This window comes from Eleginops maclovinus, chromosome 1 (assembly GCF_036324505.1).
Source record: "Eleginops maclovinus isolate JMC-PN-2008 ecotype Puerto Natales chromosome 1, JC_Emac_rtc_rv5, whole genome shotgun sequence".
NCBI lineage: Eukaryota > Metazoa > Chordata > Actinopteri > Perciformes > Eleginopidae > Eleginops > Eleginops maclovinus.
The window spans coordinates 4102916-4128586 of NC_086349.1; the positions used below are offsets into that span (position 1 = coordinate 4102916).

A 25671-nucleotide genomic window follows, 5' to 3' on the forward strand; every position below is an offset into this window, starting at 1 on the left:
TCCAGGGTGAAATTGTTTTCCTACTCTCTTGGTTTCAAGAAAAAATATAGAGAACTCAAACTCTGATATAGTCTTTTCACTGCCTTTTCTGGTCCCTCTATTTGAGGGAATGTTCTATCTTGAAGGTCACTTTGAACATCACAGTGGAGGAAGGAACAAAAAGAAGCAAGGATAAGAATAATAGGGAGAGGATGAGGAAGCAACATGAAGAGTGAGAACAGAAAAATCTATCATGGGAAAGGCACAAGCAGTCCAACTTTGGTAATGTCAAAAATAAAATAACTGTGATTATTCTTTTTATTTCATACCTGCAGCAAGGGAAATTACTTAAAGTGGCAGCAGGGAATGCTTTTTCCTGAGAGGACATTATCAAACTTACCTCTGGAGAGCCATCCAGGCCAGGTTTCAAGACAATGTCCACATCTGAGTGCATCAAAAATATGAACAGAGGAAAGTCATTATTAAATCCAGCAGTAGGTAAAAGGGAAATGGTATAAGAGATTGCGGAAGATGTGTAATGAGGCATCATTGACAAATCATTCTATTTCCTAACACAGCATCACAGATTTGGCTTTCTGTATCTTTATTAATGCAAGTAAAGATAGTGAAGTTCCACAACATGGAGAAAGTGTTTTTACATTTGGTTTTCAGTTACTCTTTCACACTGCGATGAAATGAAACAGCTCTGAGGAAATGGGGATGTTGCATTCAAGCCTCATTAAACTAATGAAGTTAGATAAATGTCTCGAGTAAATGAAACAGAAAAACAATTTTCCCACTCAGCAGATTTTCTTCAAATATAATATTTTCATTTGGGACAGTGAGACGTGAGAACAAGCAAGACAATTCAATCAATTTGATTTGTAACATCAATTCATTTGAGGTAGAATTTCAAATAAATGCAGTCCTGTCAACTCCTTTATTCACCAAAAAGCACACACACGTCAGAGTCACCTGAAGGAATGCACCGTCCAACACTCCAGGATTAGATCAAGTTATAGTAAAACAAGGACATCGGTTCCCAGCATCCGTTCGGAAACTGATGTGGGTCCAAAAACCAACCATCTGAAGCCTGCACATTGGCCAGTAGGAGGATCCGACTAATTAATCATGTTAACCCTCCTGTCGTGTTCGGGTCAAATCAGACAGATTTATGACTTTCATCCATCATATACAGTGGGGCAAAAAAGTATTTAGTCAGATAGAATCGGAGGATGAAACCCTCTTTATTTGTCACATGCATGCACACAGCAGAGCACACACAGTGAAATTGGTCCTCTGCATTTAACCCATCCTAGTACTAGGAGCAGTGGGCAGCTATCGTGCAGCGCCCGGGGAGCAATGGGGAGAGGGGATTGGAGGTGTCCGGTGCCTTGCTCAAGGGCACCACAGCAGGGCCTAGGAGGTGAACTGGGACCTCTCCAAGTAGCAGTCCACTTTCCATATTTCAAGTCTGTTCGGGGACTTGAACCGGCGACCCTACGATTCCCAGTCCAAGCCCCTACTGACTGAGCCACTGCTGGACTGACTGAGCCACCAATTGTGCAAGTTCTCCCATTTAAAAAGATGAGAGAGGCCTGTAATTTTCATCATAGGTATACCTCAACTATGAGAGACAGAATGAGAAAATAAAATCCAGAAATCACATTGTAGGATTTTTAAATAATTTATTTTCAAATTATTGTGGAACATAAGTATTTGGTCAATAACAAAAGTTCATCTCAATACTTTGTTATATACCCTTTGTTGGCAATGACAGAGGTCAAACGTTGTCTGTAAGTCTTCACAAGGTTTTCACTCACTGTTGCTGGTATTTTGGCCCATTCCTCCATGCAGATCTCCTCTAAAGCAGTGATGTTTTGGGGCTGTCGCTGGGCAACACAGACTTTCAACTCCCTCCAAAGATTTTCTATGGGGTTGAGATCTGGAGACTGGCTAGGCCACTCCAGGACCTTGAAATGTTTCTTACGAAGCCACTCCTTCGTTGCCCTGGCGGTGTGTTTGGGATCATTGTCATGCTGAAAGACCCAGCCACGCTTCATCTTCAGTGCCCTTGCTGATGGAAGGAGGTTTTCACTCAAAATCTCACGATACATGGCCCCATTCATTCTTTCCTTTACACGGATCAGTCGTCCTGGTCCCTTTGCAGAAAAACAGCCCCAAAGCATGATGTTTCCACCCCATGCTTCACAGTAGGTATGGTGTTCTTTGGATGCAACTCTGCATTCTTTCTCCTCCAAACACGACGAGTTGAGTTTTTACCAAAAAGTTCTATTTTGGTTTCATCTGACCATATGACATTCTCCCAATCCTCTTCTGGATCATCCAAATGCCCTCTAGCAAACTTCAGACGGGCCTGGATATGTACTGGCTTAAGCAGGGGGACACGTCTGGAACTGCAGGATTTAAGTCCCTGGCGGCGTAGTGTGTTACTGATGGTAGCCTCTCTTACTTTGGTCCCAGCTCTCTGCAGGTCATTCACTAGGTCCCCCCCTTGTGATCATTTTGACCCCACGGGGTGAGATCTTGCGTGGAGCTAAAAGTTAAAAGAGACCGGTCAAATTTGACCAGGAACATATAAATACAAGAAGAGCTGCGGGAAGAGGGAACGTTCAAGACAAAGCACTTTAGAAAGTTACGGCATCAGTTGTTTGATGCTTAATAAGCACCGTAACTAAAATAATACGCATTTCTCGTCACGATCGGTTGTTTCCGTGAGCGGCTAAATGATGTGCCACAGCAAATGTTGCGGCCGCAAGGCATTGTGGGACAGCATTTTCTCCTTTCCTTTCCTAAAGGAAGGTCTGGTGTTTCCTAATCTAAGTGAGGTTATAGAGGAAGTTTCAAAGCTCCTACAGAATTTGAACATCTCCTATCACTTGCTTCCAGATCATTTCCCTCCATTAGGATCTTTTCTAACCAGAGTTGGGTGTAACGCGTTAAAAAAGTAACGGAGTTACAGTAATGTAACTTTTTGCTGTAACGCAGTAATATAACGCATTACTTCTGAAATGTGGGTAATATAATACCCGTTACAATTCTCAGTAATGCAGTTACAACACATTTTAACCTGAAATGATGTGGTGTTTTGTTTCTTAGAATTCACAAACATCGCGAGACATTCCAACACCATAGAAATAATTGTGCAGGTAGAATAGTAACTCAGTAAGCCTGTTTACTATTGGTTAAGAGGGCTACAGAAACAGATTCACAATGCAGAGCTGCAGGCTCACAATGCAGAGCTGCAGGCTCAGAGAAAAGAAAAGAGAAAGACAGGAGAGCGCGCAGGCTGAAGCAACAGAAGGTCACTTTCTCTGGGTCTGCTGCTTGAACCCCGAGAAGTTCAGAGACTCGTGGCAGAGTGTTGAAGATATGCAGCCTCTGTCCTCTGTGGAATCGCCGGCTTTTAGAAAGCTTGTCAGCCAAACCACCGTTAACACACCAATGACAAGGTGAGCTAACGCTGCCATAGAGACTGGTTCATATACAGCAGGTCACAGGGCCGTGCAGAGGCTCCACTAACATGTTATTAATAACACACAGAGACGTCATGTTACCGGTATCACATATTATTCAGCACACTTAAACGGAGCATGAGTTTAATTTCTAGCCCTTTTCCTAATGTTCAGTATTTACTGCCAGACAGATAGATAGATAGACTTAAAGCCATACTTTTGCAGTTATTTTTGGTGAAAGTAACTCAAAGTAACGCAAAGGTAGTGTAACGCATTATAGTTCAGAGACAGCAATAATAAATGTAACTTATTACTTTAAAAAGACAGTAATAAGTAATATGTACTGTATTACATTTTGGAAGTAACTTGCCCATCACTGTTCCTAAGCTAACTGAAAATTAGAACACAACTCAAGAAGTGCAGCTGAGGAGCAGGCCCAGAAAGAAATGCAGGGGCCAAGGAGGCGAGCAGAAACAAAGAGACCACTGCAGTCAAGAACAAAGTGTGCGACCTGAGACAGAAGGCGGCAGAGTTCAGGCTGTGCTCTTATTTGTGAGTAGCTGAACTCTGTCAAGCAAAAGACCTGAAGTTGATTGAATAAGAATAGTGACTGCTGCTTGTCTCTGCCGATAGTGGGAGCGAAGCTGCAGGAGAGGACGGCCTATACAAGAGAGTATGTCCCCACCCCCCCTCCTGGGAATGCCCTTGGAGCCACAAAAATGCTTTTATTTTGAAGCAAAATACTTGCCTTTTTAGCTTTTAAAATGTATTGTTATGGTTTTATGAGTTGTTTTTTTTAACCTTACATTTCACATTTCAGTAGTTATCTCTTTGATGGCACACAATATTAAAACCAGAAAGAAATTGTGAATGTTCACTGTCAATTGAGTGGAAGGGTCACTGCAGCATCACAGAAAAGAAATGACTCATTGTGAGCCATCCACATTTCACCCCAATTTACCACTTTCTTTAATTTCTTTCAATTGTCTTTCACCTTTTGTAAATTGAGTAAATCCAACAAATCTGTCTTGAGGATAATCATAGCGTCTTTATGGACCCTTGGCACAATAATTGTCGATTCCTCCCACCAATTCAAATATTGTTGAAACCATGAAATTGGATAAACTTGGACGGGTTAAGTTTTCCTTTTAACATCAGATTTATTAACTTATCAGTCTTCCTGCTGTTTAATTTATTCTGCATTTCAGCTGTCATGTAAAAGCCACAGGCACTATTCAGGCCTACCAACCAAATGTCACCCTTTTTTTTCAAAGTGTACAGACTGAAGCACTGAGGCATTAACAAGAAATTAGAGGGCAAAATAAATGGGGATCACTGGGGAAAGGAGAAGAGAGACTTCAGAGAAAAGCTGTCAGTCTGCTCACAATACAGCCATTATACAGGGGGGCTAGTAAGAATCAATATAAAAAAAACCAACAAAAAAACTGAAGCAAACAACAGGTAAACAAGGGAAAAACAAAACAGGGAGGGTCAACAAACTAGTGGTCCTTCTTCTTCTAGGACTGTAAGCCAGTAGTAACTACTTTACTCAGGTACTGTACCTAAGTGCAATTTTGAGGTACTTGTACTTTGCCTGAGTATTTGGTTGCATCTCTGTACCTCTACTCCACTACAAATCGAAGGTAAATAATGTACTGTAACTCCACTACATGTATGTAATCCCTTTAGTTACTTTACAGATCTGGATTAATGATGGTAAACGTAATCTCCCTTAAATCAGACTGTAGTTCACCTGGAGTAAATCCAGCAGCTACCCTGCAGTATACACAGCCATTTAAACTAGCTGCACCTTTACCAGCTCTGAGAACACTTTAATGATCAATAATTATAAAACATATCAGATATTATTCTGAAATGGACCAATCAAACAATGACTACTTTTACTGTTGGTACATTTACATTTGATGCCAATACATTTGACATACCACTACAACTAATTCAACTGGTAACTATGTCTAAATTCATATTTTTCAACTTCCAGTATTGTCCTGTTGCCATCCTCTACCAATTAATCACCTTGTTACTAATTTGAAGTTGCATTTTGTGTATGTATTTATTGCAGGTACAGGGACACAATCTCAAACAACAAAAGGAAAGGAGACCAAAACAAAATAAGAATACAACCAGCTGGAACAGATGAGTATAGTAATGATAGGTTCAGCGGAACTCTGTATGCAGATGGATTTGTGAGTGTCATCAGGATAATAGGTAAGTGTTTGTTTTGCTCCACTTGTGTGTGTGTGTGTGTGTGTATGTGTATGTGTATGTGTGTGTGTGTGTGTGTGTGTGTGTGTGTTACAGAATGGTTTGCCAGTTCAATCATATCTCTCAACTTTTTCTGCACTAATATTGATAATTATTTATAATTATTTCACAGCTTGGTTGAATTCTGATTAGTTAATTTGGACATTCAGCAGACCGCTGCTATGGACAATAACATCAAGTGCCTTTATGCAGTCCACAGAAAGAAGTCCGGTCAATTTAAAGTCATTCAAAGTCAAGTGGCCAAAATCAGTTTTTCTTCCTCAAAATACCATGGAAACTTTTTGAATCAAAAATATATAGTATATATATATATATATATATACTATATATATATCACAGCAGCCCTGTCTTCCCGTACCTTCATTCTGCCCTGAAGCCATTAGAGTCCCATTCCCTGCCATCAATCCCTCATTAGGAAAGGTAAAAAAAAAAGTTAAATCATTATTTCCCATGCAGCCAAATATATTGATATTAGGGCTGTCAATCGATTAAAAAAAGTTAACTAATTAATCGCACACATTTCTGTAATTAATCGCGATTAATCTTTCAATAAATTAATTGCATTTTTCTACTCAAGACTGAAGCTTATAATGAATATTTATTTATGTAAAATCAATCATTAAATTAATGTAGAATAAACACAGAGTAAGTATATTTAAATTCAAAGACCATTTTAATTGCTTTAGGTGCACACATGCACAGTGCAAATACAAACAATAATTCAGGACATTGAACATTTTTCACTCCATAGACATAATTTACTTAGTCCTTCTTTACTTTCAGCCAGTTGCTGAGGCAGACCAGTTTGTTTACGTTCTCAGGGGACAAAGAAGCTCGCTTCTTTTGAATGATGTGGCCTGAGAGTGAGAACAACCTCTCACAAGGCACTGTGGTTGCAGGGGTTGACAGGTACTTGCGTGCAATGGGTGCCAGCCTGGCATGTGCTCCCTCTCTCTTTGACCACCATCGTAGTGGACACCCCTCTATGTCCATTTCTGCTCTGTAGCGATCCAGACAATGCTCTATGGACTCCTCCTCGTCATTGTTATGATAACGATTCTGAACCCAAGAGCAGACAAGAGACGGTGTTGAATTGATGCAAGGGGGTTTATTGAGTGAGGTGGAGGAGCAGGTAGAGGACGCGGAAGCCGGGGGGAGGGTGAGGCAGGCGAGCTGGAGTGCGTGATCCGGATAACTGCAGGCAGAGGGAAACAGAGTTAGGTTGTGGTCAAAGGCAACAAGAGACGAGAGTTCGGTAGCGAGGTAACAAGGTAACAAGGTAACAAGGTAAACTGGAGCCGGGTACGTATCATTACCACTGTAGAGCGAAGTACGATCTGGCACCGACAGCAGGGAATCCAAGGGTTTATGAAGGGGAGTTGATTGGAGATGACGACCAGGTGAGCATGATTGCAGATGACGGCCAGGTGTGAAGTGAGACCAACAGGGGGAGTGGCAAACCCAGGAGGAGGAAAAACACAGCAGACTGCTGTGACCACAACAGTACCCTCCCCTCAATGGACGCCTCCAGGCGGCCTAGGCCTCTCTGGGTGAGCCCGATGAAAATCCCGGATGAGGGAGGGGTCGAGGATGAGGCCCCGCGAAACCCAGCTCCTTTCCTCTGGCCCATAACCCTCCCAATCCACGAGGTACTGATACCCCCTGCCCCGACGACGAATGTCCAGCAACTGCCGGACGGTGTAATCTGGGTGGTTGTCAGTCAAACGGGGAGGTGGGGGGGGAACGTCCGGGGGGGAGAGGGGACTGGTGGAGACTGGCTTTAAACGAGAGACATGGAAGGTGGGGTGGACGTGCATGGCTGGAGGCAGCTTGAGTGTGACCGCTGAGGGATTGATGACGGAAATAATAGGGAAAGGGCCAACAAAACGAGGGGTTAACTTCTTGGAGCCAGTTCGTAAGGGGAGATCCCTAGAGGACAACCACACCTGTTGACCCACCCGATAGGCAGGAGCGGGAGCCCGGTGGCGATCAGCAATGCGCCGGTTCTGCTCTGCGGAGCGCAGCAGAGCGGTGCGTGCGTCCCTCCACGTCCTGCGACAACGGCGGAGATGGTGCTGGACCGAGGGGACGGAGATGTAATCCTCCTGAGCAGGAAACAAGGGTGGCTGGTATCCCAGGGAGCATTCGAACGGGGACATGCCGGTGGCAGCACAGGACATGGAATTGTGGGCATACTCGATCCAAGAGAGATGGTCACTCCAAGCCGAGGGGTTGCGCGCAGCCACACAACGCAGCGCGGTTCCGAGGTCCTGATTGGCTCTCTCAGCCTGCCCATTAGTCTGCGGCTGGTACCCTGATGACAGGCTGACAGAGGCCCCCAGCGCTCGGCAGAAGGCCTTCCACACTTGGGAAACGAACTGGGGACCACGGTCGGAGACGAGGTCAGCGGGAATCCCGTGGAGGCGAACGACATGCTGCACAAGCAGCTGGGCAGTCTCTGTGGCAGTGGGGAGCTTAGGAAGCGCAATGAAGTGAACCGCCTTCGAAAATCTGTCCACCACGGTGAGTATTACAGTGTGGCCCTTAGAGGGGGGAAGACCAGTCACAAAATCCAGGCCAATGTGGGACCAGGGCCGACCAGGAACAGGGAGAGGGCGTAACAGACCAGCAGGAGGTTGATGGGAGGACTTGGCCCGAGCACACACCGTGCAGGCAAGCACGAATGCCCGGGTGTCAGCGTCCATCGCTGGCCACCAAAAGTGCCTCTTCAGGAGGGACAGGGTGCGGCCCACGCCAGGGTGACAGGCAAAGCGCGATGTGTGGCCCCACACCAGAACTTGAGAGCGAACCGAACTGGGGACAAAGAAACGGTTAGGAGGGCCGTTGCCCGGATCTGGTTCGGTGACTTGGGCCTTCCGGATGAGGGACTCTATCTCCCAGGTGACAGCAGCAACCTTGAGGCAGGAAGGAGAGAGGATAGTGTCAGGGGAGGCCGGTGTGTTCATAGTGTTAAACTGACGAGAGAGGGCGTCAGGTTTGACGTTACGGGATCCGGGACGGTAGGTGAGGGAGAAATTAAACCGCCCAAAAAACAGGGACCACCGGGCTTGGCGGGAATTCAAGCGCTTAGCTGTCTGGATGTATGACAAATTCTTGTGGTCGGTCCAAACCACGAACGGCTGTTCTGCCCCCTCAAGCCAGTGCCGCCATTCCTCCAATGCCAGTTTCACAGCCAGCAGCTCGCGGTTACCAACATCATAGTTACGTTCAGCAGGTACCAGCCGGCGAGAGAAAAAGGCGCAGGGGTGAATCTTCTCATCAGAAGCTGAGCGCTGGGACAGGACCGCCCCCACCCCCGTGTCAGACGCATCGACCTCCACGATGAACTGCCTGGAGGGGTCAGGTTGGATAAGAATGGGGGCAGACGAGAAAAGTCTCTTAAGACCAGAGAAGGCAGTCTCCGCCTCAGGCGTCCAGGCAAATGGGCGGGCAGGAGAGGTGAGACGGGTGAGAGGTGCTGCAACCCTGCTGTAATCACGGATGAACCTCCGGTAGAAATTGGCAAATCCCAGGAACTGCTGCAGTTTCTTGCGGGAATCGGGAATGGGCCAGTCTGTCACTGCACTGACCTTCTCGGGACAGGTCCTCACTTGCCCGCTCTCAATGATGAACCCAAGGAAGGATACAGAGGTGACACTGAACTCACACTTCTCGGCCTTCACATATAATTTGTTCTCCAACAGCCGCTGAAGAACTTGCCTGACATGCTGGAAGTGTTCCTCCTGGTTGCGAGAGAAAATAAGGATGTCGTCTAAATAGACAAAAACTGAGCGGTTGAGAAAATCCCGGAGGACATCGTTTACCAGGTTCTGGAACACGGCAGGGGCGTTAGTGAGGCCGAAGGGCATGACCCGGTACTCAAAGTGGCCGAGGGGGGTGTTAAAAGCAGTCTTCCACTCATCGCCCTCCCGGATACGCACCAGGTGGTAGGCATTGCGTAGATCCAACTTAGAGAAGACTGTAGCACCCTGCAGCGGCTCAAATGCGGAACTGATGAGGGGCAAGGCATACTTGTTTTTGACTGTAATGTTATTGAGTCCCCTGAAATCAATACATGGACGAAGAGACTTGTCCTACTTGGCAACAAAAAAAAATCCTGCACCAACAGGAGAAGAGGAGGGTCTCATGAGGCCAGCCGAAAGAGAATCCTTAATATACTTCTCCATGGCCTCCCTCTCAGGACGGGACAAGTTATACAGGCGACTACTGGGCAAAGGGGCGCCGGGGAGGAGATCAATGGCACAGTCATAGGGGCGATGGGGAGGCAGGGTGAGTGCACGACACTTACTAAACACCTCTCCCAGGTCATGATAGATGGGGGGGACCAAGGAGAGGTCGGGGGTTTCCTGGGGCAAGGGGACACCTCCCTCTGTTGGAAACAGGGCAGACTGTAAGCAGGTGGAGTGACAAAAAGTGCTCCAACTCACCACCTTGCCAGAAGACCAGTCAAATTGGGGATTGTGCCGCTTGAGCCAGGGGTGGCCCAGAACCAGGGGAATAAGGGGAGACCGGATGACGTGAAACTGAAGCATCTCGTGGTGATTACCAGAAACAATTAACTCCAGGGGCTTAGTACAGTGAGTAACAAGGGCCAGGTGGCGGCCATCTAAGGCATTAGCGTTTAATGGAGAGGGTAATTGTTCCAACTGAATGCCAACCTGAGACGCGAAGCCGGCGTCGATGAAGTTCTCATCTGCTCCCGAATCCACAAGGGCCGATACCGGAAAGGGATGACCGAGGGATAGCAGAGTGGCCTCCAGCGGTGAGCGTGCATAGTGAGGAACGGGGACGGAGGGGGCGTGGCTCAGCAGGGCCCCGAGTCTCACTGCCGAGCCCTGTCTTTTGGTCGTGACGGACAGGTGGAGATGAGATGCCCGGGCAGCGCACAGTACAGACACACTCCGGTCTTGATCCGATGAAGCCGCTCCGCTTGGGTAAGACGAGTGCGCCCCAGCTGCATGGGCTCCTCTTCAGTGACTGCATGTGTCACGGGGGCAGAGAGAGCAGCTCTCGGGAAGTGAGGAGAATAGGAAGCAGCGAGTGCCGGGGGTACGGAACTGCCTGTCCTCTCCCTACGCCGCTCGCGTAGACGATTATCCAGCCGGATGGAAAGGGAGATCAGTTCATCGAGAGTGTTAGACTCCTCCCTAGTAGCCAGCTCATCCTTAATTGACTCGCTGAGAGCGGAAAGAAAAAGCCCACATAGTGACCTGTCGTTCCAGCCCGACCTGGCTGCATGGGTCCGGAACTCGACGGAGAACTCAGCTACACTGCGGGAGCTCTGACGAAGGGAAATAAGCCGCTTGGCGGCGTCCCCTCCCTCTACTGGATGATCAAAAACCTTCCTCATTTCGGCTACAAAAAGCTCAAAATTATCGTTGACTGGGGAATCACTGTCCCATAATGCTGAAGCCCACTCTAATGCGTTACCCTTAAGTGACCCCATAATGTAGGCAGGCCCGTCGCGTTCAGGTAGGCATGGTAGGCAATTGCCTAGGGCCCCCGAGTAGGAGGAGGCCCCCCAAAGACGACAGGTTAAGATTTTTTTTTTTTTTTTTTTTTTTTTTTTCAAAATTCAAAGAAAAGTCTGATACAAATGCAACATGAATCAAACAACATGCATACCAATAAGACAGGTCATGTATTCAACAGCAATGACGATTTTAAATAGCTTCATAATAATAAGCAGTCATCTGTATATGAAGGGCTCTGCTGCGACTGCGAGGGCAGCAACAGCGCCTCCCTAGAGCATGCGATGTCCGAAAAGCGCAACGACACATTGTAGTCGAAATACCCCAGCTCGAGGGGGCCCCCCTTTCCCATGCATTAGCGCGACAGCGTCAAGTGCAAGTGAAAAGTGAAAAATTAAAATGAAGCGAAATTATCTCTCCGGCAATCAAAAAAAGAAGAAGAAAAGGGAAGAGGAGCAGAAAAGAAAACAAGACACCGGTAAGTAGAATATACACAATCAACATGAAAATTGTGCCAGGCAGGGTATACCATATTTTGCTAGAGTAGCGAGGTTGTAACGACGACTAGCTAGGAACCAGTGGTTTGGCATGCTAGCATGCTAACCAAACTTAAACTGCTACCTTTGACTTCACTATAAGTTCATAACGTTATCAGCTGGCCAAATTGATCAACGATTAATTCCTCTTAATATCCTAAATAAACTTCACATATGTTTTCAGTCGTTAGAGCCTTGAGACAACCAGTGAAATAGTTATTCCATCCTGTAGTAGCTAGCTATTTAATAGGAGATTAACATGGGAGTTTACAATAATTTTGCTAGAATACCATTGGGTTGATTTACTTACTTTATTTACATTTTAACGGTTAACATCCCGGCGCAGATCAGCCACATGAAGAAAACAGCCACTTTAGTGTCAATTAATCCTTTTCTAAACCTATTCTGCTGTTTGTTGTTGTTGGTCTCCATGATAGCTGTAAATACCACTGGACCACCGTTAAAAACTGTACCGATAGCTTTGAGCTTTTTCTATGGGACACAGACAGTACACAGACACACACAGACACACCACGGGTGCGGGGATGGCGCTGTTGCCACTCACAGAATTGATTTCAGGAAAACAGCTCGTCTTAGTGACTGTATTTCTGTTTTCAAACCAGTGAAAACGGGATTATTGTAAGATTTTATTATTATTATTTTTTTTACTTTTTTTTGGTGAAGCAGTGCTTCACCTGTAGTCGTATAGAAACCGCCACTAAACCGCCTAGTAGGAACTGTGTGTAATGCTTTTAATATCTATTTCACCACAATTATCAGACTGTAAAATGATAGGATTTCAAAAGCATTTGAAAAATAACCAAGCTAATCATACAGTACTTATTCTTTCTCCAAGGGGCATTGCTGAAATTTCTTCATCCCGCTCTACCAAGTGTTGTCTCTGGTGCTACTGAAGGTAACGTTCTTTTCTACCTATTATTAGTGCCTTCTATCAACACACTTGATGTTATCAAAATGACTTTACATTTTTCTAATTCAAGTCATAGTTGTGTGTATTCATTCCACTTGCCCACAGAGTCTTCTGGACATTTCAAATATGTGGGACATTCACTAATGTTAATGAATAACTGAGTTGTTGAGATCAATGCATGCAAAATGTGCAATATAAATAAAAAGAATATTATTTATGTATTTATTTATTTTTGCACCAGGGCCATCAACATCGTCTTCGTCACATGTTTATGAGGAGGAGCAAGTGGAAGACAACATTGCGGCGTCCACACCACTTCCCAGCAGTGGTTCAACAGAAGGTGCATTAAGCCGCACAATTTCAACTTATCACCTATCATAGTGACCCAAAGTTATAGCAGCATGTGCTGTGAAAGTGTATTAAAATGACCATTTGCTATAAAGCGTTACACAAGTAGATCACCATACCTTAAGCATTTAGTTGTCGTACTTCACACATGAAACTGTGCCATGAATTAATTTGTAATTACATATTTTTCAGCAGTGCCATCAACTCCATCACGACTTGAGGAGGAGCAAGTGGAAGCATCCACACCACTTCCCAGCAGTGGTTCAACAGAAGGTGCATTAAGCCGCACAATTTCAACTTATCACCTAACACCCATGTGCTATGAAAGTGTATTAAAATGACCCTTTCTTTTTAAAGCATTATACAAGTAGATCACCATTCCCTAGTTGCTGTACTTACCACATGGCAATTGTGCTATAAATTAATTTGCAACTATATGTTTTCAACAGTGCCATCAACTCCATCTCCACTTCATGAGGAGGACAAAGAGGAAGATGACATTGACATGGCAGAGACCACCCCACCATCCAGAACTGGGGTACCTGTAGGTATTGCAAGCACCACATTAAGTGATGACCCAGGATGTTGGCCCAGTGTCCTAACAAGCAGTATGCGCTGTGAAATAGTCAAAAAAGGACCTGTGCAAATCATGGACATTGAATTCCCGCAAAACTTAGACAATCCTCCTCGAAGATTCACCAAGGACAGTTACAAAAGAACCATGAAAAATGGTGAGAATATACATCGATCGTGGCTGGTGTATTCCATCCACACAGATGGAGTGTTCTGTTTCCCTTGTACTGTTTTCGGGAAGCGTGAGCGTGACAATGCCTTAACGACCTGTGGCTACGGTGGATGGAAGAACCTTTCCTATCGCCTAAAAAAACACGAGTGCACAAAGGTGCACTGTGACAATGTGAAAAAGTGGCACGACCTTCAGAGGAGACTGCAAACCAGTACACTGATTGATCAAAGACAGATGGAGTTGATGCAACTTGAAGTTGAACACTGGAAAGGCGTAATTCGGAGAGTGATTGCCATAGTTTCCCATCTGGCAGAACGCAACCAGGCTTTGAGAGGAACTACCAGTACCGTGTATGATCGCCACAATGGGAATTTTCTGGCTCAAGTGGAACTCCTAGCACAGTTTGATCCGGTAATGAATGAACACATCAGACGAATACAATGCAAAGAGACAAAGGTGCATTACCTGAGTGGAGTCATTCAGAACGAAATCATTCAGCTGGTCGGAGACAAAATCCTACAGGAGATTGCAAGAAGAGTGCACAAAGCAAAATACTTCTCCGTGATCATGGATTGCACTCCTGACATCAGCCACAAGGAACAACTTTCTGTTGTTCTCAGGATTGTCAACTGTGAAACACCTGTTTCTATTGCTGAGCATTTTTTGGGATTTGTACATGTTGAAGACACAACTGGTAAAGGGCTCAGTGAAATCCTGCTTGACCAGTTGGAGAAGCACAACCTCAGCATTTCAGATTGCCGTGGGCAGTCATACGACAATGGCAGCAATATGATGGGCCACAAACAGGGTGTGCAGGCAAGAATTTTAGAGCTGAACAACAAGGCGCTATGCATCCCATGCAGCAGTCACACACTAAATCTGGTTGTGTCAGATGCTGCCAAGTCTTCAGTGTTGTCCATGTCTTTTTTTGGTATGCTGCAACGACTGTACAACCTTTTCAGTTCCTCTGTGCACCGCTGGGCAATTTTGAAGCAGCATGTGAAGCAGCTCACCCTTAAGCCACTTTCAGGGACGAGATGGGAGGCCCGAATTGACAGTGTGAAGGTAGTGCGGTACCATCTACCTGAAATACTAGACGGACTGTCAGCACTGGAGACATATGCTACAGAGAAGGGGGACTCAGAGACCATGTCCTCAGCAAAAAGCTTACATGGTGAGCTTAAAACATGGTCCTTTCTTCTGTGCACAATAACCTGGTACAACGTTTTGTATCAGGTTAACCATATGAGCAAGCTCCTCCAGAGCCCGGATGTTTCAATGCAAACACTGAAAAAAGAAACCGAGGGAGTGACAGAGTACCTAGAAGATTTCAGGGAAAATGGACTCGCATCAAGCCAAACGGATGCAATGGAGATTGCAGAAGATCTGGAAATTGAGAGGAAATTGCCTGAGAAAAGGCAACGTAAAAAGAAAAGGCAGTTCCTTTACGAGAGTACAGATGAAACCCAATCGACCCCAGAAGAGGCCTTCAGAAGGGACTTCTTCCTGCCTTTGGTTGACACTGCCATCACCAGCCTAAAAGACAGATTTTCCAGACTGGAGGGGGTGTATGCCCTGTACGACTTCCTGTTCAGCATTGATATCATGAGGGCCACAATCAAGACTGGGAAATTGCATGAGAGATGCAGGAAAGTGGAACAAACCCTCCATGATATTGATGCAGACGACTTGGCATTGGAGATCAACTCTGCTGTCCACACCTTTCCAGATGAAGTATCCAGGTGCCCATTTAAAATGCTGGACTACATATACAGTGAGAAGCTGTTGGACCTGTACAGCAATTTAAGCATTGCACTGCGCCTACTTCTGACCCTTCCTGTCTCGGTTGCCTCCGGAGAGAGGAGCTTTTCATCTCTGAAGCGCATAAAGAATTACATGAGGTCAACTATGAGCCAAGAGAGGCTCTCTGGACTGGCACTCATGTCAATTGAGAGTGACGTCCGCAGGTCTTTGGACTTGGAGGGGATTGTGTCTGCATTTGCTGAGGCCAAGGGCCGCAAGCAGCAGTTTCAGTAGGAAATAAAAAAAATAATAAAGGCTACTTTTCAGTGTATGTTTGACCTCTTTTGTGATTAAAACGCACAGAATTGCGGAAATTTTTTTTTTAAAGGCCCCCAACAACTTCTTTGCCTAGGGCCCCCAAAATCCTAGAAACGGGCCTGAATGTAGGCGATCTTAGCCTTTTCAGTGGGATAGGTGAGGGGCTGCTGACTGAAAACTAGTGAACACTGGATCAAAAAGGCTCTGCACATACCCATGTCCCCAGCGTAGCGCTCAGGCGCAGGAATGAGAGGCTCACGAGCTCGTGGCAGGTGTGTCGGGAGAGTGGGGGCCGGCGGAGGTGAAGCTGACGGTGGAGGCGCTGTGGTAAGGGGGGCTAGTAAGTCCAATTGCGCACCCATCTGAGTGACTCGGGTAGCGAGATTCTTAAAGGCTTCCATAGCTTCCCGGAGGGCTTGGCTGTGCTCAGCAACCTGAGTGCCTTGGGCGGCGAGAGCTCCGCGGATGCTGTCCATGTCCGCTGGGTCCATCTTGGCCAGATCGTTCTGTTATGATAACGATTCTGAACCCAAGAGCAGACAAGAGACGGTGTTGAATTGATGCAAGGGGGTTTATTGAGTGAGGTGGAGGAGCAGGTAGAGGACGCGGAAGCCGGGGGGAGGGTGAGGCAGGCGAGCTGGAGTGCGTGATCCGGATAACTGCAGGCAGAGGGAAACAGAGTTAGGTTGTGGTCAAAGGCAACAAGAGACGAGAGTTCGGTAGCGAGGTAACAAGGTAACAAGGTAACAAGGTAACAAGGTAAACTGGAGCCGGGTACGTATCATTACCACTGTAGAGCGAAGTACGATCTGGCACCGACAGCAGGGAATCCAAGGGTTTATGAAGGGGAGTTGATTGGAGATGACGACCAGGTGAGCATGATTGCAGATGACGGCCAGGTGTGAAGTGAGACCGACAGGGGGAGTGGCAAACCCAGGAGGAGGAAAAACACAGCAGACTGCTGTGACCACAACAGTCATCTGTATCTGAATCAGAAGAACACAGCAACATGGACATCCTCCTCCTCTTCTTTGGTGACGGCTCCTCTGTTGTCTCAGCAGGTGGTTGTTGTGCATGTGTCTCTCTCATCCTCAGGTCACGTACTGAGGCCCACACCTCACTCCTTTCATCTTTTGGAAGGCACTTAAGGTCTTTAAACCTAGGGTCAAGGGCAGTAGTGATCTTCAGCCATTTGAGGTTGGTGCTATCCTTCCGTTGAGCTAGGTCTGTGGTAAAGGCCTTCTTGAACATCAGAAGATAAACTGGATCATCGTCTGAGGGCTCCATAACTCTGAACAAGTGGCGTAAGGCTGGCAAGACCACTGAACAGGAGACATACTGCTCTCCCCCCATGGAAAGCACAAGGTGTTAAACATTTCAGTACATCTTTATTAACAACACAGAGAACCAGTGCACACACACACACACACACACACAGGTGAAAGAGAGGGAGAGAGAGAGAACAACAACATACACACACACACACACACACACACACACACACACAGGTGAAAGAGAGGGAGAGAGAGAGAACAACAACATACACACACACACACACACACACAGGAGATGGTGAGAGAGAGAGAACAGCACACATACACACACAGGTGAAAGAGAGAGGGAGAGAGAGAAAACAACATACACACACGAGATGGAGAGAGAGAGAGAGAGAGCACACACGTGACAGAGAGAGAGGGAGAGAAAAAAAAACGGTACACATATACTGTACACAGGAGATAGGGAGAAAGAAAGAGAGGGAGGAGAAACAAGAAGTGAATAACTTACCTGCAAGCAATGTTCCGTCTAATTTTTCAAGTGTCCGAGCATACAGGCAAGCTCCCTGAGCACCACTGTGAGCAACATCAGATGTGGCCTGGCTGAGGGTCCTGTTCTGGAAGAAAAGAGACACATACACCTTTCAGACATAACACACATTAAAACATTCACATTTTGCTCAATGACATGTGCTGTTGCTTGTGATACAGTTTAAACTCCTGTTACTCTTTGTCTGTAAAATACATCATTACACAGTTTTTTTTATTAGCATTTCTACTACCCATAAATTATCTAGTAGTAACAGCATTTAATGATTAATATCCATAAATAAAAAATCGTAATAAATGACACTAGAATATGCACAAATTTGACTTTAATTTTACCTTATTTTTCACGTCTGTCCTTCTCACTTCTCCAATGGTTGTACACTTGGTCCAGGTTGATGGCTTCGTCTGCTTCTTGCTTTGACTTTATGCGCATCAGCTGGTCCAAATGTGCCACTTCAAGACGATTTCTGGATGCTGTTTTGATATGATTCATTAGACTAAATCCTCTTTCACAATCTGCACTGGAAGCTGCAGCAACCATATCTGAGAATGTGCTGATTGTTTGAGTTTTTGCTTCATTATGTACTTGAATTCAGCATATTGACTGTTGATGGCCTCCATAGACTGTGGGTGGTTGAGAATGGCCTCATACTTCTTTGCCAGTGTGGCAATGTCTGCTGATCCATAGTCAAAACGGATGTCTGAGCTCAATGCTTCAATGTCAAATACAGACCACTCCTTTAATTCATCCTCTGGAAAACGAGCATCCATGTGATCACAGAGCTTACGAATGAAAAGAGTAATCTCACCAGTATTTCTGCCATCAGCTGATGAGGTCCCCATTGCCTCTTTGACACGGTCACTCCACTGTACATCCTTCTCGTTCAAGTACTGGGAACGCAACTTCTCAATCTTCGCTCTAGCAAAGCAGTGTCCTTCCATCACAGTCAGGTTGCGTCTTTGTAAAGTGAGGCAGAGTTGTGCTAGCTCACCCAAAACATCTGCCAAAGCAGTGAGAGTTACCTTGAACTTTGAATCACTCAGCTTTTTGTAGCAGTACTTGGCCACTGGATCTCTGTTGTCGGTGAATTCTCTTCTGCAGAATTCTGTAAGCACAGTGCAGTTCCTCAGAACAGCATTGACAGTTTGGTGCCGCGACAGCCATCGCACTTCGTTCAGAGGCCTGAATGACAGTGTAACTTCATCAAGAATCTTTGCTAGGTCCTCCATTTTGCCCCTCTTCACAGTGGACCGAGAGAAAGTGGAATACACAGTTCTAAGAAGAGTTTCCACATCTCGCATCAAAGGTATATTTTTCCAGGCATCATCAATGCCCAAGTCCTCTCTATGGGCCACACAATGTTGTTCAGTTAGGTGTGGTATTTGGTGCTTTAACAAAGCCGCAACTCCGTTGTGTTTTCCTAGCATAACTGAGGCACCATCGGAGGACAGCATCACCCTTCTCTGCATGTCCAGTCCATGTTTGGAGTAAAACTGAGTTATTGCCTCCACAATATCACAAGCAGTGCATCCTGTCAGCTGGATGATGCCACCAAACACAGTTTTATAGTTAACATCATTTTCCTCCCTGTATTTAATATGTATGACCAGCATTTTGTGTACTGATATGTCTGTGCTCTCATCTACTATCAGGGTATGCCAGGGTGCATTTTTAACACTGCACATAGTCTTATTCTGCACTGTCTCATCGATTGAGTTCACAAATTAAAAGGCATAGTTTTTGCTTCGCCAGCTTTCTGGTATACTCACATACTTTGCCATGTGATTGTGGATTTGTTGAACTGACAACATTGATGCATTCATTTTGATGGCCAGTAAAATATTTTCAATGAGAATTTTAACTTGCTCGTGGTCAGATTTTGTTTTGTGTGACAGCTCGTTCCTTGTCTCTCGGTCTTTTGCGCTCTCCTGCAATAATGTACCAATCCCCTGTCCCATCTTGAGTCTTCGTACAATTCCAATAGCTTTCAAATGACTTTTCTGCTGAATGTGACGCTTGAGGTAGTCCAACTTCCATTCAGTCCACATTTTTCCCGCTGAAAGCTCAATTGGTACTTTGGCTTCGCGGCATGTTTTGCAGATTAGACACAAGAGAGGCAGAAAGGGGGAAGACCAAGTTTGCCACATCTGCTTATATAGACAGTGCGCACAATTAGTGCGCTGGCACGGTGCCAAGCAGCGGCACACAGGTAGAAGACCTCCGGTTACATATTGCACATACAACATTTGTTATGAAACCATTTTGTATGTCATTTAGAAAAAAGTCAAAATATGTCCTAAAAAATTTGAGCTTTGGAGCTCTGACGCACATAGCGTCACAGTCACGTGGGTTCTAAAAGTTAAGGACGTCATAAGTGACATCACGAATACCATTATCAGGGAACGGCATTCGGAAAATGACGTCACGTTGACCTCATAATAGCTACTTAGCCGAGTTTGCAAGGGCAACCGGTCTCCGACCTATATTCTGAGAACCTGACTGCCTCCGATTACCTTCGAGGTGACAGCGGTTAACCCTGTGGGCGGAACTGCCTGGCTGTCAGAGCTATGTGCTGTCTGATTCCTTCAGAGCACGTTGGTACAAATGGTGCCCCCCTACATTAACCACAGGCAATAGAATGGTCTCAGAACATTTTTATTTTCAGTAACTTTGGAACATCAACACAAATCGTTTTTTACAAACTCCAACAACTGAATTAGCCATGTGACTTTAATGTGCCTCATTTATACATTCTGCACTGTCCCTGCCAAATAAATGAAATGAACATTTAAAAGATAAATTAGAAAGCACAGACCTTCATCAAACTAAGAATTTGAAAGAAAAAAAAATATAAACAATGAACAAATTGAAAAATGAAGTACTGTGTCATTTTACTACCAAAGAGGTTAAACATAGTTGTAGTGGTTCAGTGTGCATTGTAAGGTGCTCAAGGAGAATGTGTGCCATGGTATAGTGCAAGGGAGTATTATAGTACAGGCCTAGCCTTCCTGATGGCAAATTCGTCAATGGTGTCATTGAACGATATATGACTTGACACCTCTTGGTTGATACTCATAAGTGCAAGCCCATTGAGACGTTCCTGGCTCATTGTTGACCTAAGGTAAGTTTTAATTCATTTCAATTTTGAAAATCTTCTCTCTGCAGAAGCTACTGTTACTGGAAGGGTAGCAGCAATTCTGAGGGCAACCCACATGTTTGGAAACATTTCTCCTGATTTCTTGTCAAACTTAGAACTTCCAGAGTGGTCATGCTAGCTTTTGGCAAATCAGGGAAATTCTGCATTTCCATTGCTAATTCCCTCCCATCCAGGTCTGACTGCCCACCACAGCTCAGGGTTTGACTGAGGGCTTCACATTTCTTTGTGAGCTCTTCTTCTGGGAGATTAGGGAAGTTCACCAGCACTCCAAACTTATCCTCAACATCACCTAAGGTTTTGAAACGTTCTTGTAATGATTCAACCGCCACATCAACCCCAAATTTTAAAAAAGGGAAAATTTTCCCAATTTATTTTAAAAATTTGCACCCCCCCCATCAGTGATTCTTGGGAAATTACTGTCTCTTTGCCCTTTCGAAAGCCTCTTCGTTTTAAAGGCTTTTCCCACATTCTTCTCCTCACAGGGGGTTTCTTTGCTGGGGACCGGGGGCCGGGAACTAAATCCATTCCCCTATAGAGGGTGAGAAAGGCGTTTTGCCCCTTTTAAGAGCGGGAAAGGCCACATCCAAAGGGCAGGGAAAACGGGACTGCAACATTCGGCTGCATGCAAAATTTTTGACAAAAATAGTCATCCCAAAACCATACTGCAAAGGGCAAAATTTTTAAAGACCCTACCTCTTCAGCTTGGGAAACTGTCCTAAATTTCCAAAAAACTGCATTTTGTGGCTGAAATTCCTCCCTCTGCAGACCCTCTCTGACTTCGCCCGCTAAAAATTTTTACACCCGGGACACTGTTTTCCCGGTTCCCCCATCTGTGTGGGGCCAGGTTTTCGGCTCGTCTTAACGTGCGGGCTTAAAATGAGGGGCCCTTCGTTTTTGGGGAAACCCGGAATTTAACATTTTTGCCTTGGGTTGAGCTTTTTGTGCATCTGCTACCACAAAATTTAGAGAAGGGGCCCCCACAGGGGGAACAAAAAAACCCCTTGAGGGTTTATTTCAAGGGTTTTTTAAAAGGTTTCAAGGTTTAAGGTTTTATTTTTCATTGCACAGCAGATACAGAAATTTTTGTTGGCAATAAAAAAACTTAGCCCAAATGCCCCTCCAACAACTAAACCCAAAAATTGGTGCAAATAAATAAAAAAAAATAGTGCAAAAAAAAGAAAAGAATATTTACAATAAAAAACCACAAAAGGGATTTGAGGATGTAAAAAAAAAATACATAGGGGGAAAAAAATTTTAAGAGTATTTAAATACTTTACTCTGTTGAATGGGGTGGGAAAGGAAAGATGCATATTTATGTAAAGAAAGATGTATATGGCAGATATGTATAATATTTGATATGTGAAATTAAACAGATTGTATGCCGATTTTATAATATATATGTATTTTTTGGAGTTTGTGCTTTTAAAAGATGTGGGGAGACTTTCCACCACTCGGGATTTCACAGTCTTATGCCTGTGGTATAAAACTCCCCCTAAATCGGTTGGTTTTTGGCCCGGGCTGGGGGTCCCGCTCCCAGACGGCGGGCAGACAGAACAGATTTTTTGGCTGGGGTTTGGGGGGGGGCCCTTTAATACCCTTTCCCGGGCCTTCTTCCTACCACCGCTGGGTAAAAAGGGGTCCCCCCATGGATGGCAGCTCCGCCTGGTGTTTCTGAGCAGTTTTCACCACCCCTTTTGGGGTTTTTTGGGTTTGAGGGCTTTGAAAAACTGCCAAAAACCAGGGGGTGATGCAGCCAGTTGGATACTCTCGATGGTGCCCCGGGTAGAATTTGCAGAGTATCCCGGAGTCCATGTTAACCCTTCCCGGGCAGCCGGGCGGGGGAAAAAAGACCCGCTGCGGGGGCCGCCCTTGGATATGACCCTGGTGTGTTTGGCCATGTAAAGGTTTCCTACTGGATGTTTACCCCGAGGAACCTGAACCCTGTTTGACTCTCTCCACAGGAGCCCCGTCGAGGTGATGGGTGTGTGTCCCTTTCTCTCTCCTCTTCCCGTATCCACAATCAGCTCCTTTTTTTGGGTTTGACGTTGAGATGGGGGTTTTTTGTCCGGGCACCAAGATGTCGGGCTCGGGACCTCCTCTCTGTACGCCGGCTCGTCCCGTTTTGTATCAGGCCGTTTACGGTTCGGGGCGTCAGCAAATTTGGATGATGGTGTTGGGCTGTGTGGGGGCCACGCAGCCCCCGGGGCGGGAACGGGGAGAAAGGGAAGGGGGCGACCCACACCCCCCCGGGGGGGGAGGGGGCCCCCGGTTTTGGGGGTTAAAGGGTTTGGGGGATTGATGTTCCCCATCGGGCACTCCCCGGGATCTGCCCGCGGGAAAGTCATTTCCGCCCACAGGGGGCCCCTTTTTAAAGGCCAAAGGGTCCCTGGGGTTTAAATAAAGACCTTGGAGGGGCACAATGGTTTTGAATGCCTGAAGGGAATCAATAAACGCTTTTACAAAATTGTTCCTCTGGTCCGGGTGGGGGAGGGCAGTGTGGGGGGTGGGGGGAGATGGCAATCATCCGTGGACCTGTTTGCCCTGTGGGCAAATTTGGCGGGGGGGGTTCCAGTGAGTCAGGAGGGGGAGGTGAAAAAGTTTTGATTTACCGCTCAAACACTTAAATATGAGGGAGGTGAGTGCAATTTGGGCGGTAATCTTTGGGGGGAAAGATGGGTTTTGTTTTTTTTGGGGCAGGGAAAATATGGACTCTTTTAAAACTTTGGGGGGACACAGCCCTGGAGCATTTGCCCTATTGAAAATGTCTGTAAAACACATCGGCCACTGAACTGACACACCTTGAGGCACGGCCAGGGAAAGCCACGGGCCCCGGGAAACCCCTTGGGGGTTGATCCTTTTCGAGATCTACCCCACATCTGAATTTGGTTTAAAAAACCAGGGGACCCAGGGATCCGGGGCCCTTTTGGTGCCCACACCGGGGGGCTTCAAAAAGGTGCAAAAAAATTTTGTTTCCTTTCTTTTGGGAAAGGAGATGCAGACATTTTCCCCGCCCCCACTCGTTGCCTTTTGTAGTCTGTTATTTTTTTTTAAGTCAAAACCCACTTTTTTGGGGGTTTGGGAAGCCCTTTTAATTTCGAATCCCCTTGCCCTTATTTCTTTTTCGCACTGAAAAAGCTCTCCGGAGGGCTTTTACCGGAATTTTACTCATCCAAATCACCACCGCTGGGCGCAAGGGCCCTGTTTTAAATTTTTTAAAGCTGGGAACCCCCGTTTTTACCCGGGCCCCTTTTTGGGGAAGGGTCCGTACGAATCCGGCACGACGTCATCGATGAAATTTTGCCGATGTAGAAAATTGACCGCGTCAGGGGTGTGTGTTTATATCGCCTCCTCAAACACCCCCTTCCCCGTAAAGCCAAAGGGCAATTGGGGGCAGAGTCAGATTTGTTGGCCCAACCGCTGCACTGTCCTTGTCAAAAGGTCGGTCCCTTTTCCCAGCCCTCTCCCGGAAAACGGGGAAGAAAAGAGATATGGGGTTTCGACTTGCCAAAGGGGGGCGGGGGGGGCTTTAAAAATCCTTTCCGGGAAAGGTGTAAAAAAAGGCCAGTTTTTTTCCCCCCGCGCGGGGGCAGCAAAAGGCTGATAGTATTTCGGCAGGACTTTTTTTCATGTTGGGCTCTTTTAAAATCCCCGGCCCCAATAAATGCCCCTTTGGGCCCGGGGAAGTTTTCTGTCCTGTCGAAACCCCCATTCAGCTCCTCCAGCGCTGGGGTTGTTGCAGCGGGCGGCGGAACAAACCCCACATTGCTGTTTAAAAACAACAGATGTGAATTTCCCTCGGCGAAAAAAAGGACCCGGCACCCCAAATCATGAGTGCAAAAAGGTGGGAAAAACAGTCCAAGGGAAATGATCTCCACATCTGAGCCCCGGGTTGTTGTTAATCAGAACCCAAAACACCCCCCCCCCTTGTCTTCCCTGATTTTTTATTGTCCGGTACCTGGGGGGACGCAATTGGAAAATTTCCGTGGGGTAAAGGGGCGCGTCCGAAAATGGGGGGTCGACCCAAGTCCCCCGTAAAAAAACCAAAACAAAAACGGGTTTTAATGTCCCCGTTAAAAATTTGCCACCCGCACGGTTTCTTTCCTTTTTTAAATTATCCGGGGATTGGGACTTTTGCCAGAAGTAAACTGGGTAGAGGAGCGGGGTTTGGGAATGTTTTTCAAAAATTTTTTAAAACAAAATTTTCCATTTGGACTAAAAATGCGGGACGCGGGTTTTTTGACCCACGACGGGGACAAGACGAATAGCAAAAGGACAGGGGGGCCCAAGGACATTTAAAATGGGAAAACGGGGAAAACAGGGGGGAAACCCAATTTCAGGGGGGGGGCGGGCGCTGACGGGGACAGTGACGGGGGGGAATCCAAAAACCTTTTTTTTTTTTGGAAACGAGACACAGAAGGTAATACCAAAAAAAGGGGAGCCCCCCCCCGGAGACAAAAAAAATTACAAAACAAAACAAAAAATTTTTACCAACCATAGACCTGGGGAAGATGACACAAAAAAGGGAAACTTGAAAGACTAAAAATTTTTATGAGACCCCAACATACCCCCCCTCTGGGGCCAAACCCCGAGGGCCCGGGCTGACTGCCAAAAAAAGTTTTCCCGAATAAGGGTCTTTTTCCACAAAAAAGGGTTTTGCACCCCCCAAGGAGCGCGTTTCCGGGGCCTTACCCCTTTCCATCCACTTGGAATTGTTTCCCCCCCCCCGGGTTGCAAACCCGCCCAAAAATTTGGGCCCCTTTAATAAAACCGGTCCCCCATCGAAGAACCGGCGGGGGGGGGGCTTGGAGGGGGGGAAACAAGTTTGCCTCATGCCCC

The 25671-nt window shown here is 46.1% G+C and overlaps 1 long non-coding RNA gene across 1 annotated transcript; it reads left to right on the forward strand.

Moving 5' to 3' along the window:
- Nucleotides 1-12025: 12025 nt before the first annotated feature.
- On the forward strand, nucleotides 12026-13923 carry LOC134858385 (uncharacterized). The gene is made up of 4 exons (XR_010164957.1): nucleotides 12026-12685; nucleotides 12942-13040; nucleotides 13241-13321; nucleotides 13498-13923. It is a non-coding gene; the product is annotated as an uncharacterized LOC134858385 (long non-coding RNA).
- Nucleotides 13924-25671: the final 11748 nt, after the last annotated feature.